The sequence below is a fragment of the Vidua chalybeata genome, unplaced genomic scaffold (genome assembly GCF_026979565.1).
Source record: "Vidua chalybeata isolate OUT-0048 unplaced genomic scaffold, bVidCha1 merged haplotype scaffold_239_ctg1, whole genome shotgun sequence".
NCBI lineage: Eukaryota > Metazoa > Chordata > Aves > Passeriformes > Viduidae > Vidua > Vidua chalybeata.
The window spans coordinates 1-6,896 of record NW_026530377.1 but is presented as its reverse complement, the minus strand read 5'-3'; the positions used below and the strand labels follow the sequence as shown (position 1 = coordinate 6,896).

The window sequence follows — 6,896 nt, the reverse complement described above, 5'->3', positions numbered from 1 at the left end:
GCCCACTCCATTTGCTGCTCAGGTAATAAAAGGGTGTTGTCGAAAGGAACTGAAGGGGATTCCTTGCAACCCACTTCTGGTCAAAGATAAGAACTGGGAACAGTACAAGGCTAGGCAGGAGCGGAAAAGGGGACGCTCAGGCGAGTACTGCTGCTGCCGAGAAGATGGTTTACCTCGCGGCTCGAAGCACCCGAGTCGGCGAGCGAGGCAGAGAGGAAAAGGCCAAGCCCCCTCTAAGTGGAACAATGCTGAAATGCTCCAACTATTGCCAGCCGAGTACTAGGATCCCTCAAAGGACCAGTCTAAGTGCCTCCGAAACACCAAGGGAGCAGCAAGCCAAAAAGGGGAAAACAGGATATTACAAAACAAAATCAAGGCTAGGACTCCACCCTTATTGGTGAATTATTAGTTTTCTATTGCTCTGTCCTAGTGGTGTTTCTAGTCAGGACAATGCTAAACACTTTACTTCTAGCCTACGAAACAGCAAAGCGATTTGATGAAGGAAATGGTAAAAGAGAAAATGGGGGATTGTGATAAACTGTGGTAACTTGTTTGTTCATCAAAGGAATTGGAATATTAAAGGAGGAAAAATGAAATTAAAGTATGAGGGACTAGCTTGCTTGTTAGGAGATAGGGGAAGCATCTGTGAAGTTGGGAAACAGCAACTTGTGGGTTTTACTAAAAAAAGGACAATAAAGAAGCAACTGCTACAAACCGCAAGGCTATAGGCATATTGCAAGGCTATAGACATATTGCAAAACGCAAGACCGCAAGTATGATTAATCACCATTTAGGGAGCTTTTCTTAGCTTCTCTTGCAGACACAGGCTAAGGATGTTGGGGGATGGCCGGAGCTGATTATGAAATCAGCGACCACCAGGCAACAGCCACCGGACTAGACAACGTAGGAGTGCTCCGGGTACGCCCATCATTGTCCGGAACCGATTGTGAAACCAACGATCACCTGCCTCGACACAACGCAGACACGATGCAGAGGGATGCTCAAGCTACGCCCACCGCTATGGCAAGAGACGCGAATGAAGAAACCTCCAAGAAACTATAAAAGAGACTGAATAAGGGGGGTGGGGTGTGGGGCACTGCAGTGTGGGACACTGCAGGAGGGGCGGTTAGGAGACCCCTACCCACCCAGCGCTGTTTTGCTTGCTACTGCTTGCTGTAATTAATAAAATTCTAATTGACCTTAAAAGGCTGAATCAAATTATTCGCCTCAATTTATCACAGGGAGAAGGCTAAAGGGAGGGGAAATATAACATTAACCAGTGGGGAAAAGGGGAAAGGAGTGTTCTTGGTGGAAGAACCAAAGGGAAAACGTGGAACAGAGAAGATTCTAGGCTAAGGGGCAGACTTGAACAATAACTGACAAGACAGGGGGAGGGTACAATTCTCTTACAAAAGGGGGTGGAGAACTCATACAACTGCTGTTTCCCATGGCAACCCTAGACTGCCTTCCCCAACCCCTCCTCCTACACCAGTGACAGCTTTTCACACTGAAGGGCAGTGCTATTGTATAACAAACACTTAACTCTTAGCCCAGCCGGGCTCGCTGGCTGCTTTTGCAAGCTTTTTACCAACTAGCGATGCTTGTAAGCGGTGCTTGTAACTCCTAGCTTGTACCACGCTCCCACTAGCTGCGCTATCAGCTAGCGGCGTTCAAAGCAGCTCCTCAAACCGCGGCTTGTGCCCGCGCGCCCGCTGCGCTATCAGCTGGGCTGCGCCTAAAGCACCTTTGCAAGCCCCGACTTAAGCCCCGCGCCGCGCTCCCCTCGCTCGCCAGGGACAGCCCGTGCCACGCATGCGCACCACCCGCTCTATCAGGTAGAGTGCGCACTACCCGCACTATCAGGTAGTGTGGCTGAGAGCTGCCCTGCGCATGCGCCCCACCCGCTCTATCAGGTAGAGTGGCTGCTAGCCGCCCCGAGCATGCGCACTACCCGCACTAGCAGGTAGTGTGGCTGAGCTGCCCCGCGCATGCGCACTACCCGCACTAGCAGGTAGTGTGGGCTGAGAGCTGCCCTGCGCATGCGCTCTCTAGCACTGCCGCGCCGCGTCTCTCTATCTTAGCAACGCCGCACCGCGCATCACCGTTCCACTCACACATACACACACACGCACAAGCACGCACGTCCGGACGTAACAGACACACTACACTGCAATCGGGACACACACCACACACTGAAATCGCGATTTCGCCCTCCCCGAGCCGCGCTATCAGCTGGGGAGGTCCTCCCGCCGCCGGCCTCTCCCCGATGGCGGTCTGCTTGCAAGCCCCTAGGCAAACCTGCGCGCAAAAACATCTTTTTGCGACTTATCAGTGCCAACCTTAAGAAAATAAATTAATACATACCGCTTTCATCCGCTAGTCGACGGGCCGTGGTATGCTCCCCGCAGTGTACAGCCGAGGCGCAGAGTCCCTCCGGGGAAAAGCCCCGTGGCGCCTGAGGGTGTCTGCTCCCAACCGGACCTGCGGGTGAGCAGAGCAGTCCCTTCGTGGTCGCCAACTGAAACGATACGCGGAATAAATCAATAGACTCCATAACCTGGGTAGTTATGAAGTGGGTATGTACGTCAGCGCCCGGCACAAGTGAGATAGCTCTCCAAAACTTGTGCCCCGAGCCTCAGTCTGACCCACACTTTTATTCTTAAAGACATTCCATATGCAATACACTGCACGACTTTTTCATGCGTATTCAACCCCTGACCCCGCCTGTCCTCGCGTCTCATGCTAAGTAAGTCCATGCCCTTCTGGGCATGCGTGGTTTGCTGTGGTGGTCGTACGGGTGGTCTCTTGGTGGTCCTGAGGCTGAAGATTGTGGTCTTCCTCATGATTGAACTTTTGAACTATTCCTCTCTGCGCGTGCGCTTTTGGTCCTTTGGTGCTTATCTGAGTACGTCTGTCAGTCTTGATAGGCTTGGAGACAGAGGAGCTTCTTTATCTGGGTTCTTTGCTTGTTCTGGTATTGTTCTTTATGCAAGAAGCTTCAGAAATTTGCATTTTCCTTTGCCCTTTGTATTAGGCAGAGGTTTCTTAAGTAAAAGTTTGAAAATTCAACAGATAACTCTACAAGCTAAATTAGAAATGCTTAATTCATTTTGTTAACCTAACTCTAAAAATCTCTGTTTCACCTCGAGAGCTGTCACAGAGCAGAAGAGCAGCTGAGATGCTGAAAAGCAGCAAAGCTGAACAGCCTGCCTCAGCTTCAGCAGTGTGCAATTGACTGAAGGCGAAACACAAAGCAGCAGAGCAGCGGGCTTCTGTGCGCACTGAAGCAATTGCAAGAATCCAGCAGCTGCTCCTTGCCAAGCACAGTCAGCTGCCTAGGTTCTTGCTTCTTGACCAACTCACAGTTGCCCTTCTTTTCAGCAGCTGCCACCGTGTTCTCTGCATCTCGGAGCCTCTGGGGAGCAACAAGAATTTCCAAGGTGGTGTAAGAGCCCGTCTGAAGCCCCTCATTTTCCGTTCTGCCTTCCGATTGCCACGAGAAAGAATCCCTTCCTCCACTGCAGTTCCGGCTTAGAACAGGACACAGTGCAGGTGCAACCACTGAACCGTCATGCTAGCTGTTCCGAACAAGGCCTGGCAAGAACTTGGCAAGAACTTGGCAAGGACTTGGCAAAGACCTGACGTGGACCCAGCACGGGACAGCCTGATGCGCGGCCTGCTTCTAATCTCCGTTCTTAAGCCAAATGAACTTTTGGGGTGACTCCCGGGGTCCTTCATTGAAGACCCCTCATCTGCCTCGTTACCACTGTGACAAACAAAGAATGAGAACCCTCCTCCCAAGGACTGAGACTGAGACCCCTGCTACAGGGAGGAGGGGAAATTGGTGGTCTGACCACTAATGACATGACCTGTTTCCCTTCAGTGATTCAAATGGATTTATTCTTCATTGGATTCGTCTTGCTTTGGTGGTTTCTGTGGACTCAGCTGTTCCCGCGTGGCGATTACAATGGACTTTCGTTGTTACACTTGCTCCCCCCTCTTTCCTCTGTGGACTATAACTGGAGCCCCGAGTCGACCAGAACTTCGGAGACTCCCCCGACACGACAGACGGATCCCCATCGTCCGGACCACTGAGGATCTCGGCTGTGTTGGTAGCTATTCCCATACGCACCTCTTCTCTCTCTCTCTCTCCTTTTATCTCCTTTCCCATCCCCACTATCGCATTTACTGTTTTGGCCCCTAATAAAGGTGCATTTGTTGTGATTAACTGATAGTCCCTTGTTGTTTGCCTTTTTGCACTTTTGGGATCGGTGAAAAGAACCATCACGACACCCCGCAAGAAGCGGATCGTGACATTAAAATTGGCGTCACGGACAGGATTTCTGTCTAGACAGAAGGGTTGCAGCTGAAAAGGCACCCACACTGTCTTTGGAAATTCACAAAGGATCCACTAGTGCAAAAGGCGGGACACTTGTTTTGTTGTTGTTGTGTATCTGGTCTGGGAAGGAAGGGACAACTTGAAGCAACTAAGCAGAGCCTCCCAGGCAGATTATTGTCCTTTCACCCAGCCAGGGAAGCGAAGGGCGACACAGCGAGGGCTGTGTAGTTTTGTGGAACTTAAGTTTGTAGCTCCCTGTCGTGGTTTTGGTCCCTTCACAAAATGAGTGACAATCTTAGCCTTGAAATTAAAGCTGAATTTTATGCACTACTAGCCAAACACAATGCCAGACCTTCTACGGAAGGAGAAAAATGGGCACAGAGTAATTGTTTGAACTTAGAAAATATTATTGATAGAGTGTGTTCATTACAACATGAAACAAAATTCAAACTGGGCAAAAATAAAACTATCTTATGCTCAGTTTTGGGAGCTTGTCTTACGGCAGCTATAGAAAATGGCTTCGAGCGAAGAAGTGAGGAACATGCTCTAATAGACTCCCTTCAAAATCTAGTTGAAATTTTGCAAAAACAGTTCTATGAAGCAAAAGATGTGATCTATGCATTGCGAGCTGCCTTAACAGAGGAACATGTTAACAAATCACATCATGCTGATTCCTCTACAGAGCCTGAGGAGAAGGAAACTCCTCACATGAAACAAATCTATCCTCATCAAGAACTTGAAGCAGCAAGTAATTGTGGGAACATTGCTGCCATCACTTGAGACCCTTGATTAAAACTATCTCAGTGTATAGCTATCTCAGTGATGATGATCTCCAACCTCACATCACAACCAAACACATACCATCACAACTAAACACTGCCACCGAGCTAGCTAAGCTTAAAAGGGAATATGGACACCCTCCACATGAATCAGAAACAGAATATGTTTTCCGGGTGTCCCTCACTGGTGGTGATCAAATTCAATTAACTGAACAGGAAGCCAGTGGGTACTGGGGACATGGTGTCTTCTTAACAACAGGAGAGAAAGGTGACACATGGTCCCTGACACAGCGTGCAGCTTTTTGGGCCGGGGGAACAAGCCCCTTGGAAAGGGAGATCCCATAGCTAGAATTAGTACCCCCGACCAACTCTTGGAAAATGTGCACAAAGCTGCTTGCCTGCAAATGACTCTCAAAAAGAAATTAATTCCTGACTTTGAATCCCTGATGCAATTACCTGTGAAGCCCGAGATAACAACCCCTTGAATTTGTGGGCTTCCAGAATCACTCAAACCTACAGCAATTCTCCTTCCAAAAAACGATAGCAGCTGTATCTCCTGTAGAAAGACCAGATAGATTTCCTAGTAAGCAGAAGGACCCATTTGTTCCCCTTTATGACTTGTTGAGGAAAGGGGTGAAATGGGATTGGAGTCTTTCTCAGGAGTCAGCATTGCAATTGCTGATTTTTGAAGCAACAGCTCATCAAGCAGTTGCAGACCCCTATCCATCCTACAGATCCTTTCCAGGTGGAATGGGGATTTGCCTCCTCAGGGCTGTCAGTACACATATGGCAGCGGGGTGCTGAGGGTCTGACAAGACCTGTTGGTTTTTACTCCCGTGGTTCCAAAGATGCTGAGAAAAGATACACTACCTGGGAAAAAGGATTGTTGATGGTTATCTTAGCTTTCCTAGAAGTAGAAAAAATTGCACGAAAACAACCAATTGTATTGAGAGGCCCCTTCAAGGTTATTAAGACAGCCACTAGTGGGACTCCCCCTCCTGACGGGGTGGCCCAGAGGGCCTTAGTGAGAAAGTGGTATGCTCAGGTTGAACATTACTGTAACTTCTTCTCAATGACAGAAGGATCTGTAAAAACTTTACCAATCCAAGAAACTGAGAGCTTGGACAAACCTGCCTCTGTAATCAAAGTAACCCCTCCTTTCTGCCCCAAACAATCAGCAAACTCTTGGTTTACTGATGCTTCTGCTAAAGGGAAAGGAAAAGTATGGAAATATAGGGCAGAAGCCCTCCACTTTTCCTCTGGTGAGCAAATGATTACAGAGGGAGAAGGTAGTGCACACACTGGGGAGCTGATAGCTGTCTGGCGTGTTTTTCAACGAGAAGCACAGAATTCCTCTTTGGTCTGCATCTACACTGACTCCTATGCTCTCTACCAAATGATCCTAATAATCCAGCTCATGACCCTGGCCAACCTGTTCTGGTGGACCTCTCTTACTATAGGACTAGTAGCACTTGTGCTAAAACCCCCTCTGAATAAATATGCATGGGAAGCCTCTGGTGCTCTAGGGAAAGAGCATTGGACAAATACATGCTGGATAATTCCATCATTCTAACTTTTCTGCCTCTCGGCGGCAGAATTCTGTTGTGTTTACTTTTTCAGAAGAACTCTCGAGGACATGAAGACCACCTAATCCATGATCAAAACTGGTAATACTTTTCTGCATCCTACCACAACCCATGGCCAGAAACCAGCTGAGTGACCGTGGTCTGAACTAATTGTGGTAGCATGCAGAAAAAGTGAAAGGATCTCTTTAAGCA

At 48.6% G+C, this 6,896-nt stretch overlaps 1 long non-coding RNA gene across 1 annotated transcript; it reads left to right on the top strand.

Moving 5' to 3' along the window:
- Nucleotides 1-1,288: 1,288 nt before the first annotated feature.
- On the top strand, nucleotides 1,289-2,372 carry LOC128783374 (uncharacterized). Its single transcript, XR_008429129.1, has 2 exons — nucleotides 1,289-1,963; nucleotides 2,012-2,372. It is a non-coding gene; the product is annotated as an uncharacterized LOC128783374 (long non-coding RNA).
- Nucleotides 2,373-6,896: the final 4,524 nt, after the last annotated feature.